Genomic DNA, 10,000 nt, shown 5'->3' on the forward strand with positions numbered 1-10,000 from the left:
CGCAGGTTCGAACCCTGCTCGCAGCGCTACTTTGGCTAGTTGGTCTCCTGCCACCTGTTTAATACCCAAGACAGAAACTGGCAAAGGAAGTTGAAACGTCCCGTCCAGCCAATCCGTATAGCAGTGTCTTCTCTAAATGAAGCTGTGGCAAGTTGTGCATGTAAATTTACCATTGCGATGGCCATGTCTATCAGTTGTTCCAAGGGAACCAAGCTTCCCACGAGCGTGTATTTACGCCCCTATGAAGAGTTGCACATTTCATGTGCTTCTCTCATTTGTATTTGCAAAAAGGACTTTGGGTCACTGGAGGCAAACTGGATGAGTTTCTATTCTTGCCCTTTCATTTCCTGGAATGTTTAATTTGCCTCTTTGACGATTTTTGCCCGTACAGCCATACACCACATGTGCAGCTGTGATGGACGAGTGGTTAAGGCGTTGGACTTGAAATCCAATGGGGTTTCCCCGCGCAGGTTCGAACCCTGCTCGCAGCGCAGTCCTTTCTTATAAACGGGATTAAGCACGGACGGCTTGATTCCTGTGGCGAGATAACAGATGTGAAATTTTCCATCACATCTTTACGGCCTCTTACATGTCCCCGTTTCAAACTGCAAAAGTAATGGAATGTCTTTCAGTAATGACAGTGGTCCTACTTTTGCTGTGTGTGAATTTAGGCTTGTCCCTCCGATTGCCATCCACCAGGTAGCATGTTTGCATGTCTTTTTTTTCATGTCGCACTCGAATACAATAAGCTGTGATGGCCGAGAGGTTAAGGCGTTGGACTCGAAATCCAATGGGGTTTCCCCGCGCAGGTTCGAACCCTGCTCGCAGCGTTATTTTGGCTAGTTGGTCTCCTGCCACCAGTTTGATACTCAAGACAGAAACAGGCAAAGGAAGTTGAAACATACTGTCCAGCCAATTCTTTATAGCAGTGTCTTCTCTAACTGAAGCTGTGGCGTGTTGTTCATGTAAATTTACCATTGCGATGGCCATTTCTATCAGTTGTTCCAAGGGAACCAAGCTTCCCACGAGCGTGTATGTATAACCCTCTGAAAAGTTCTCTCATTTGTACTTGCAAAAAGGACTTTGTGTCACTGGAGGCAAACTGGATGAGTTTCTATTCTTGCCTTCTCATTCGCTGGAGTGTGTAGTTTGCCTCTCTGTTGATTTTTGTCTGTACAGTCAAGGCGTGGAGCTGTGATGGCCGAGAGGTTAAGGCGTTGGACTTGAAATCCAATGGGGTCTCCCCGCGCAGGTTCGAACCATGCTCACAGCGCAGGCCTTTCTTATAAATGGGATGAAGCCCCGCCGGTTAGATTCGTATGGCGAAACAACAGGCCGTGAAATTTACCACCACATCTACCCGGCCTCTTGCCTGTGCCCGTTTCAAACTGCACAAGTAATGGCGTGTCTCACAGTAATGCCGTTGGTCCTACGTTTGCCATGTGTGAATTTAGGCTCATACACCAGCTAGCATGTTTGCAAGTCTTTTTTTTTGTCATGACGCCCTTCAATGCTATAAGCTGCGATGGCCGAGAGGTTAAGGCGTTGGACTCGAAATCCAATGGGGTTTCCCCGCGCAGGTTCGAACCCTGCTCGCAGCGCTACTTTGGCTAGTTGGTCTCCTGCCACCTGTTTAATACCCAAGACAGAAACTGGCAAAGGAAGTTGAAACGTCCCGTCCAGCCAATCCGTATAGCAGTGTCTTCTCTAAATGAAGCTGTGGCAAGTTGTGCATGTAAATTTACCATTGCGATGGCCATGTCTATCAGTTGTTCCAAGGGAACCAAGCTTCCCACGAGCGTGTATTTACGCCCCTATGAAGAGTTGCACATTTCATGTGCTTCTCTCATTTGTATTTGCAAAAAGGACTTTGGGTCACTGGAGGCAAACTGGATGAGTTTCTATTCTTGCCCTTTCATTTCCCAGAATGTTTAATTTGCCTCTTTGACGATTTTTGCCCGTACAGCCATACACCACATGTGCAGCTGTGATGGCCGAGTGGTTAAGGCGTTGGATTTGAAATCCAATGGGGTTTCCCCGCGCAGGTTCGAACCCTGCTCCCAGCGCAGTCCTTTCTTATAAACGGGATTAAGCACGGACGGCTTGATTCCTGTGGCGAGATAACAGATGTGAAATTTTCCATCACATCTTTACGGCCTCTTACATGTCCCCGTTTCAAACTGCAAAAGTAATGGAATGTCTTTCAGTAATGACAGTGGTCCTACTTTTGCTGTGTGTGAATTTAGGCTTGTCCCTCCGATTGCCATCCACCAGGTAGCATGTTTGCATGTCTTTTTTTTCATGTCGCACTCGAATACAATAAGCTGTGATGGCCGAGAGGTTAAGGCGTTGGACTCGAAATCCAATGGGGTTTCCCCGCGCAGGTTCGAACCCTGCTCGCAGCGTTATTTTGGCTAGTTGGTCTCCTGCCACCAGTTTGATACTCAAGACAGAAACAGGCAAAGGAAGTTGAAACATACTGTCCAGCCAATTCTTTATAGCAGTGTCTTCTCTAACTGAAGCTGTGGCGTGTTGTTCATGTAAATTTACCATTGCGATGGCCATTTCTATCAGTTGTTCCAAGGGAACCAAGCTTCCCACGAGCGTGTATGTATAACCCTCTGAAAAGTTCTCTCATTTGTACTTGCAAAAAGGACTTTGTGTCACTGGAGGCAAACTGGATGAGTTTCTATTCTTGCCTTCTCATTCGCTGGAGTGTGTAGTTTGCCTCTCTGTTGATTTTTGTCTGTACAGTCAAGGCGTGCAGCTGTGATGGCCGAGAGGTTAAGGCGTTGGACTTGAAATCCAATGGGGTCTCCCCGCGCAGGTTCGAACCCTGCTCACAGCGCAGTCCTTTCTTATAAATGGGATGAAGCCCCGCCGGTTAGATTCGTATGGCGAAACAACAGGCCGTGAAATTTACCACCACATCTACCCGGCCTCTTGCCTGTGCCCGTTTCAAACTGCACAAGTAATGGCGTGTCTCACAGTAATGCCGTTGGTCCTACGTTTGCCATGTGTGAATTTAGGCTCATACACCAGCTAGCATGTTTGCAAGTCTTTTTTTTTGTCATGACGCCCTTCAATGCTATAAGCTGCGATGGCCGAGAGGTTAAGGCGTTGGACTCGAAATCCAATGGGGTTTCCCCGCGCAGGTTCGAACCCTGCTCGCAGCGCTACTTTGGCTAGTTGGTCTCCTGCCACCTGTTTAATACCCAAGACAGAAACTGGCAAAGGAAGTTGAAACGTCCCGTCCAGCCAATCCGTATAGCAGTGTCTTCTCTAAATGAAGCTGTGGCAAGTTGTGCATGTAAATTTACCATTGCGATGGCCATGTCTATCAGTTGTTCCAAGGGAACCAAGCTTCCCACGAGCGTGTATTTACGCCCCTATGAAGAGTTGCACATTTCATGTGCTTCTCTCATTTGTATTTGCAAAAAGGACTTTGGGTCACTGGAGGCAAACTGGATGAGTTTCTATTCTTGCCCTTTCATTTCCCGGAATGTTTAATTTGCCTCTTTGACGATTTTTGCCCGTACAGCCATACACCACATGTGCAGCTGTGATGGCCGAGTGGTTAAGGCGTTGGACTTGAAATCCAATGGGGTTTCCCCGCGCAGGTTCGAACCCTGCTCGCAGCGCAGTCCTTTCTTATAAACGGGATTAAGCACGGACGGCTTGATTCCTGTGGCGAGATAACAGATGTGAAATTTTCCATCACATCTTTACGGCCTCTTACATGTCCCCGTTTCAAACTGCAAAAGTAATGGAATGTCTTTCAGTAATGACAGTGGTCCTACTAATGTTTAATTTGCCTCTTTGACGATTTTTGCCCGTACAGCCATACACCACATGTGCAGCTGTGATGGCCGAGTGGTTAAGGCGTTGGACTTGAAATCCAATGGGGTTTCCCCGCGCAGGTTCGAACCCTGCTCGCAGCGCAGTCCTTTCTTATAAACGGGATTAAGCACGGACGGCTTGATTCCTGTGGCGAGATAACAGATGTGAAATTTTCCATCACATCTTTACGGCCTCTTACATGTCCCCGTTTCAAACTGCAAAAGTAATGGAATGTCTTTCAGTAATGACAGTGGTCCTACTTTTGCTGTGTGTGAATTTAGGCTTGTCCCTCCGATTGCCATCCACCAGGTAGCATGTTTGCATGTCTTTTTTTTCATGTCGCACTCCAATGCAATAAGCTGTGATGGCCGAGAGGTTAAGGCGTTGGACTCGAAATCCAATGGGGTTTCCCCGCGCAGGTTCGAACCCTGCTCGCAGCGTTATTTTGGCTAGTTGGTCTCCTGCCACCAGTTTGATACTCAAGACAGAAACAGGCAAAGGAAGTTGAAACATACTGTCCAGCCAATTCTTTATAGCAGTGTCTTCTCTAACTGAAGCTGTGGCGTGTTGTTCATGTAAATTTACCATTGCGATGGCCATTTCTATCAGTTGTTCCAAGGGAATCAAGCTTCCCACGAGCGTGTATGTATAACCCTCTGAAAAGTTCTCTCATTTGTACTTGCAAAAAGGACTTTGTGTCACTGGAGGCAAACTGGATGAGTTTCTATTCTTGCCTTCTCATTCGCTGGAGTGTGTAGTTTGCCTCTCTGTTGATTTTTGTCTGTACAGTCAAGGCGTGGAGCTGTGATGGCCGAGAGGTTAAGGCGTTGGACTTGAAATCCAATGGGGTCTCCCCGCGCAGGTTCGAACCCTGCTCACAGCGCAGGCCTTTCTTATAAATGGGATGAAGCCCCGCCGGTTAGATTCGTATGGCGAAACAACAGGCCGTGAAATTTACCACCACATCTACCCGGCCTCTTGCCTGTGCCCGTTTCAAACTGCACAAGTAATGGCGTGTCTCACAGTAATGCCGTTGGTCCTACGTTTGCCATGTGTGAATTTAGGCTCATACACCAGCTAGCATGTTTGCAAGTCTTTTTTTTTGTCATGACGCCCTTCAATGCTATAAGCTGCGATGGCCGAGAGGTTAAGGCGTTGGACTCGAAATCCAATGGGGTTTCCCCGCGCAGGTTCGAACCCTGCTCGCAGCGCTACTTTGGCTAGTTGGTCTCCTGCCACCTGTTTAATACCCAAGACAGAAACTGGCAAAGGAAGTTGAAACGTCCCGTCCAGCCAATCCGTATAGCAGTGTCTTCTCTAAATGAAGCTGTGGCAAGTTGTGCATGTAAATTTACCATTGCGATGGCCATGTCTATCAGTTGTTCCAAGGGAACCAAGCTTCCCACGAGCGTGTATTTACGCCCCTATGAAGAGTTGCACATTTCATGTGCTTCTCTCATTTGTATTTGCAAAAAGGACTTTGGGTCACTGGAGGCAAACTGGATGAGTTTCTATTCTTGCCCTTTCATTTCCTGGAATGTTTAATTTGCCTCTTTGACGATTTTTGCCCGTACAGCCATACACCACATGTGCAGCTGTGATGGACGAGTGGTTAAGGCGTTGGACTTGAAATCCAATGGGGTTTCCCCGCGCAGGTTCGAACCCTGCTCGCAGCGCAGTCCTTTCTTATAAACGGGATTAAGCACGGACGGCTTGATTCCTGTGGCGAGATAACAGATGTGAAATTTTCCATCACATCTTTACGGCCTCTTACATGTCCCCGTTTCAAACTGCAAAAGTAATGGAATGTCTTTCAGTAATGACAGTGGTCCTACTTTTGCTGTGTGTGAATTTAGGCTTGTCCCTCCGATTGCCATCCACCAGGTAGCATGTTTGCATGTCTTTTTTTTCATGTCGCACTCGAATACAATAAGCTGTGATGGCCGAGAGGTTAAGGCGTTGGACTCGAAATCCAATGGGGTTTCCCCGCGCAGGTTCGAACCCTGCTCGCAGCGTTATTTTGGCTAGTTGGTCTCCTGCCACCAGTTTGATACTCAAGACAGAAACAGGCAAAGGAAGTTGAAACATACTGTCCAGCCAATTCTTTATAGCAGTGTCTTCTCTAACTGAAGCTGTGGCGTGTTGTTCATGTAAATTTACCATTGCGATGGCCATTTCTATCAGTTGTTCCAAGGGAACCAAGCTTCCCACGAGCGTGTATGTATAACCCTCTGAAAAGTTCTCTCATTTGTACTTGCAAAAAGGACTTTGTGTCACTGGAGGCAAACTGGATGAGTTTCTATTCTTGCCTTCTCATTCGCTGGAGTGTGTAGTTTGCCTCTCTGTTGATTTTTGTCTGTACAGCCAAGGCGTGGAGCTGTGATGGCCGAGAGGTTAAGGCGTTGGACTTGAAATCCAATGGGGTCTCCCCGCGCAGGTTCGAACCCTGCTCACAGCGCAGGCCTTTCTTATAAATGGGATGAAGCCCCGCCGGTTAGATTCGTATGGCGAAACAACAGGCCGTGAAATTTACCACCACATCTACCCGGCCTCTTGCCTGTGCCCGTTTCAAACTGCACAAGTAATGGCGTGTCTCACAGTAATGCCGTTGGTCCTACGTTTGCCATGTGTGAATTTAGGCTCATACACCAGCTAGCATGTTTGCAAGTCTTTTTTTTTGTCATGACGCCCTTCAATGCTATAAGCTGCGATGGCCGAGAGGTTAAGGCGTTGGACTCGAAATCCAATGGGGTTTCCCCGCGCAGGTTCGAACCCTGCTCGCAGCGCTACTTTGGCTAGTTGGTCTCCTGCCACCTGTTTAATACCCAAGACAGAAACTGGCAAAGGAAGTTGAAACGTCCCGTCCAGCCAATCCGTATAGCAGTGTCTTCTCTAAATGAAGCTGTGGCAAGTTGTGCATGTAAATTTACCATTGCGATGGCCATGTCTATCAGTTGTTCCAAGGGAACCAAGCTTCCCACGAGCGTGTATTTACGCCCCTATGAAGAGTTGCACATTTCATGTGCTTCTCTCATTTGTATTTGCAAAAAGGACTTTGGGTCACTGGAGGCAAACTGGATGAGTTTCTATTCTTGCCCTTTCATTTCCTGGAATGTTTAATTTGCCTCTTTGACGATTTTTGCCCGTACAGCCATACACCACATGTGCAGCTGTGATGGACGAGTGGTTAAGGCGTTGGACTTGAAATCCAATGGGGTTTCCCCGCGCAGGTTCGAACCCTGCTCGCAGCGCAGTCCTTTCTTATAAACGGGATTAAGCACGGACGGCTTGATTCCTGTGGCGAGATAACAGATGTGAAATTTTCCATCACATCTTTACGGCCTCTTACATGTCCCCGTTTCAAACTGCAAAAGTAATGGAATGTCTTTCAGTAATGACAGTGGTCCTACTTTTGCTGTGTGTGAATTTAGGCTTGTCCCTCCGATTGCCATCCACCAGGTAGCATGTTTGCATGTCTTTTTTTTCATGTCGCACTCCAATGCAATAAGCTGTGATGGCCGAGAGGTTAAGGCGTTGGACTCGAAATCCAATGGGGTTTCCCCGCGCAGGTTCGAACCCTGCTCGCAGTGTTATTTTGGCTAGTTGGTCTCCTGCCACCAGTTTGATACTCAAGACAGAAACAGGCAAAGGAAGTTGAAACATACTGTCCAGCCAATTCTTTATAGCAGTGTCTTCTCTAACTGAAGCTGTGGCGTGTTGTTCATGTAAATTTACCATTGCGATGGCCATTTCTATCAGTTGTTCCAAGGGAACCAAGCTTCCCACGAGCGTGTATGTATAACCCTCTGAAAAGTTCTCTCATTTGTACTTGCAAAAAGGACTTTGTGTCACTGGAGGCAAACTGGATGAGTTTCTATTCTTGCCTTCTCATTCGCTGGAGTGTGTAGTTTGCCTCTCTGTTGATTTTTGTCTGTACAGTCAAGGCGTGCAGCTGTGATGGCCGAGAGGTTAAGGCGTTGGACTTGAAATCCAATGGGGTCTCCCCGCGCAGGTTCGAACCCTGCTCACAGCGCAGTCCTTTCTTATAAATGGGATGAAGCCCCGCCGGTTAGATTCGTATGGCGAAACAACAGGCCGTGAAATTTACCACCACATCTACCCGGCCTCTTGCCTGTGCCCGTTTCAAACTGCACAAGTAATGGCGTGTCTCACAGTAATGCCGTTGGTCCTACGTTTGCCATGTGTGAATTTAGGCTCATACACCAGCTAGCATGTTTGCAAGTCTTTTTTTTTGTCATGACGCCCTTCAATGCTATAAGCTGCGATGGCCGAGAGGTTAAGGCGTTGGGCTCGAAATCCAATGGGGTTTCCCCGCGCAGGTTCGAACCCTGCTCGCAGCGCTACTTTGGCTAGTTGGTCTCCTGCCACCTGTTTAATACCCAAGACAGAAACTGGCAAAGGAAGTTGAAACGTCCCGTCCAGCCAATCCGTATAGCAGTGTCTTCTATAAATGAAGCTGTGGCAAGTTGTGCATGTAAATTTACCATTGCGATGGCCATGTCTATCAGTTGTTCCAAGGGAACCAAGCTTCCCACGAGCGTGTATTTACGCCCCTATGAAGAGTTGCACATTTCATGTGCTTCTCTCATTTGTATTTGCAAAAAGGACTTTGGGTCACTGGAGGCAAACTGGATGAGTTTCTATTCTTGCCCTTTCATTTCCCGGAATGTTTAATTTGCCTCTTTGACGATTTTTGCCCGTACAGCCATACACCACATGTGCAGCTGTGATGGCCGCTTGGCCGAGTGGTTAAGGCGTTGGACTTGAAATCCAATGGGGTTTCCCCGCGCAGGTTCGAACCCTGCTCGCAGCGCAGTCCTTTCTTATAAACGGGATTAAGCACGGACGGCTTGATTCCTGTGGCGAGATAACAGATGTGAAATTTTCCATCACATCTTTACGGCCTCTTACATGTCCCCGTTTCAAACTGCAAAAGTAATGGAATGTCTTTCAGTAATGACAGTGGTCCTACTTTTGCTGTGTGTGAATTTAGGCTTGTCCCTCCGATTGCCATCCACCAGGTAGCATGTTTGCATGTCTTTTTTTTCATGTCGCACTCCAATGCAATAAGCTGTGATGGCCGAGAGGTTAAGGCGTTGGACTCGAAATCCAATGGGGTTTCCCCGCGCAGGTTCGAACCCTGCTCGCAGCGTTATTTTGGCTAGTTGGTCTCCTGCCACCAGTTTGATACTCAAGACAGAAACAGGCAAAGGAAGTTGAAACATACTGTCCAGCCAATTCTTTATAGCAGTGTCTTCTCTAACTGAAGCTGTGGCGTGTTGTTCATGTAAATTTACCATTGCGATGGCCATTTCTATCAGTTGTTCCAAGGGAACCAAGCTTCCCACGAGCGTGTATGTATAACCCTCTGAAAAGTTCTCTCATTTGTACTTGCAAAAAGGACTTTGTGTCACTGGAGGCAAACTGGATGAGTTTCTATTCTTGCCTTCTCATTCGCTGGAGTGTGTAGTTTGCCTCTCTGTTGATTTTTGTCTGTACAGTCAAGGCGTGCAGCTGTGATGGCCGAGAGGTTAAGGCGTTGGACTTGAAATCCAATGGGGTCTCCCCGCGCAGGTTCGAACCCTGCTCACAGCGCAGTCCTTTCTTATAAATGGGATGAAGCCCCGCCGGTTAGATTCGTATGGCGAAACAACAGGCCGTGAAATTTACCACCACATCTACCCGGCCTCTTGCCTGTGCCCGTTTCAAACTGCACAAGTAATGGCGTGTCTCACAGTAATGCCGTTGGTCCTTCGTTTGCCATGTGTGAATTTAGGCTCATACACCAGCTAGCATGTTTGCAAGTCTTTTTTTTTGTCATGACGCCCTTCCATGCTATAAGCTGCGATGGCCGAGAGGTTAAGGCGTTGGACTCGAAATCCAATGGGGTTTCCCCGCGCAGGTTCGAACCCTGCTCGCAGCGCTACTTTGGCTAGTTGGTCTCCTGCCACCTGTTTAATACCCAAGACAGAAACTGGCAAAGGAAGTTGAAACGTCCCGTCCAGCCAATCCGTATAGCAGTGTCTTCTCTAAATGAAGCTGTGGCAAGTTGTGCATGTAAATTTACCATTGCGATGGCCAAGTCTATCAGTTGTTCCAAGGGAACCAAGCTTCCCACGAGCGTGTATTTACACCCCTA

The 10,000-nt window shown here is 47.6% G+C and overlaps 26 non-coding genes across 26 annotated transcripts in view; all 26 read left to right on the forward strand.

The window, feature by feature from the left end:
* trnas-cga overlaps positions 1–26 on the forward strand; it is an 82-nt gene extending 56 nt beyond the window's left edge. The window contains exon 1 of the tRNA in view: positions 1–26. This exon is cut by the window's left edge and continues 56 nt beyond it. This is a non-coding gene — a tRNA (tRNA-Ser).
* A 383-nt stretch (positions 27–409) lies between these two features.
* Positions 410–491, forward strand: trnas-uga. Its single transcript has one exon. It is a non-coding gene; the product is annotated as a tRNA-Ser (tRNA).
* Positions 492–748: 257 nt separating this feature from the next.
* trnas-cga lies at positions 749–830 on the forward strand. Its single transcript has one exon. It is a non-coding gene; the product is annotated as a tRNA-Ser (tRNA).
* Positions 831–1,191: 361 nt separating this feature from the next.
* On the forward strand, positions 1,192–1,273 carry trnas-uga. The gene has a single exon. It is a non-coding gene; the product is annotated as a tRNA-Ser (tRNA).
* Positions 1,274–1,519: 246 nt separating this feature from the next.
* On the forward strand, positions 1,520–1,601 carry trnas-cga. Its single transcript has one exon. It is a non-coding gene; the product is annotated as a tRNA-Ser (tRNA).
* A 383-nt stretch (positions 1,602–1,984) lies between these two features.
* Positions 1,985–2,066, forward strand: trnas-uga. The gene has a single exon. It is a non-coding gene; the product is annotated as a tRNA-Ser (tRNA).
* A 257-nt stretch (positions 2,067–2,323) lies between these two features.
* Positions 2,324–2,405, forward strand: trnas-cga. Its single transcript has one exon. It is a non-coding gene; the product is annotated as a tRNA-Ser (tRNA).
* A 361-nt stretch (positions 2,406–2,766) lies between these two features.
* On the forward strand, positions 2,767–2,848 carry trnas-uga. The gene has a single exon. It is a non-coding gene; the product is annotated as a tRNA-Ser (tRNA).
* A 246-nt stretch (positions 2,849–3,094) lies between these two features.
* On the forward strand, positions 3,095–3,176 carry trnas-cga. The gene has a single exon. It is a non-coding gene; the product is annotated as a tRNA-Ser (tRNA).
* A 383-nt stretch (positions 3,177–3,559) lies between these two features.
* On the forward strand, positions 3,560–3,641 carry trnas-uga. The gene has a single exon. It is a non-coding gene; the product is annotated as a tRNA-Ser (tRNA).
* Positions 3,642–3,859: 218 nt separating this feature from the next.
* Positions 3,860–3,941, forward strand: trnas-uga. Its single transcript has one exon. It is a non-coding gene; the product is annotated as a tRNA-Ser (tRNA).
* A 257-nt stretch (positions 3,942–4,198) lies between these two features.
* Positions 4,199–4,280, forward strand: trnas-cga. Its single transcript has one exon. It is a non-coding gene; the product is annotated as a tRNA-Ser (tRNA).
* A 361-nt stretch (positions 4,281–4,641) lies between these two features.
* On the forward strand, positions 4,642–4,723 carry trnas-uga. Its single transcript has one exon. It is a non-coding gene; the product is annotated as a tRNA-Ser (tRNA).
* A 246-nt stretch (positions 4,724–4,969) lies between these two features.
* On the forward strand, positions 4,970–5,051 carry trnas-cga. The gene has a single exon. It is a non-coding gene; the product is annotated as a tRNA-Ser (tRNA).
* Positions 5,052–5,434: 383 nt separating this feature from the next.
* Positions 5,435–5,516, forward strand: trnas-uga. The gene has a single exon. It is a non-coding gene; the product is annotated as a tRNA-Ser (tRNA).
* A 257-nt stretch (positions 5,517–5,773) lies between these two features.
* On the forward strand, positions 5,774–5,855 carry trnas-cga. The gene has a single exon. It is a non-coding gene; the product is annotated as a tRNA-Ser (tRNA).
* A 361-nt stretch (positions 5,856–6,216) lies between these two features.
* On the forward strand, positions 6,217–6,298 carry trnas-uga. Its single transcript has one exon. It is a non-coding gene; the product is annotated as a tRNA-Ser (tRNA).
* A 246-nt stretch (positions 6,299–6,544) lies between these two features.
* trnas-cga lies at positions 6,545–6,626 on the forward strand. Its single transcript has one exon. It is a non-coding gene; the product is annotated as a tRNA-Ser (tRNA).
* Positions 6,627–7,009: 383 nt separating this feature from the next.
* Positions 7,010–7,091, forward strand: trnas-uga. The gene has a single exon. It is a non-coding gene; the product is annotated as a tRNA-Ser (tRNA).
* Positions 7,092–7,348: 257 nt separating this feature from the next.
* Positions 7,349–7,430, forward strand: trnas-cga. Its single transcript has one exon. It is a non-coding gene; the product is annotated as a tRNA-Ser (tRNA).
* Positions 7,431–7,791: 361 nt separating this feature from the next.
* trnas-uga lies at positions 7,792–7,873 on the forward strand. The gene has a single exon. It is a non-coding gene; the product is annotated as a tRNA-Ser (tRNA).
* Positions 7,874–8,119: 246 nt separating this feature from the next.
* On the forward strand, positions 8,120–8,201 carry trnas-cga. Its single transcript has one exon. It is a non-coding gene; the product is annotated as a tRNA-Ser (tRNA).
* A 383-nt stretch (positions 8,202–8,584) lies between these two features.
* trnas-uga lies at positions 8,585–8,674 on the forward strand. Its single transcript has one exon. It is a non-coding gene; the product is annotated as a tRNA-Ser (tRNA).
* Positions 8,675–8,931: 257 nt separating this feature from the next.
* Positions 8,932–9,013, forward strand: trnas-cga. The gene has a single exon. It is a non-coding gene; the product is annotated as a tRNA-Ser (tRNA).
* A 361-nt stretch (positions 9,014–9,374) lies between these two features.
* trnas-uga lies at positions 9,375–9,456 on the forward strand. Its single transcript has one exon. It is a non-coding gene; the product is annotated as a tRNA-Ser (tRNA).
* A 246-nt stretch (positions 9,457–9,702) lies between these two features.
* On the forward strand, positions 9,703–9,784 carry trnas-cga. Its single transcript has one exon. It is a non-coding gene; the product is annotated as a tRNA-Ser (tRNA).
* Positions 9,785–10,000: the final 216 nt, after the last annotated feature.

Source organism: Alosa sapidissima, chromosome 18 (genome assembly GCF_018492685.1).
Source record: "Alosa sapidissima isolate fAloSap1 chromosome 18, fAloSap1.pri, whole genome shotgun sequence".
Classification (NCBI taxonomy): domain Eukaryota; kingdom Metazoa; phylum Chordata; class Actinopteri; order Clupeiformes; family Clupeidae; genus Alosa; species Alosa sapidissima.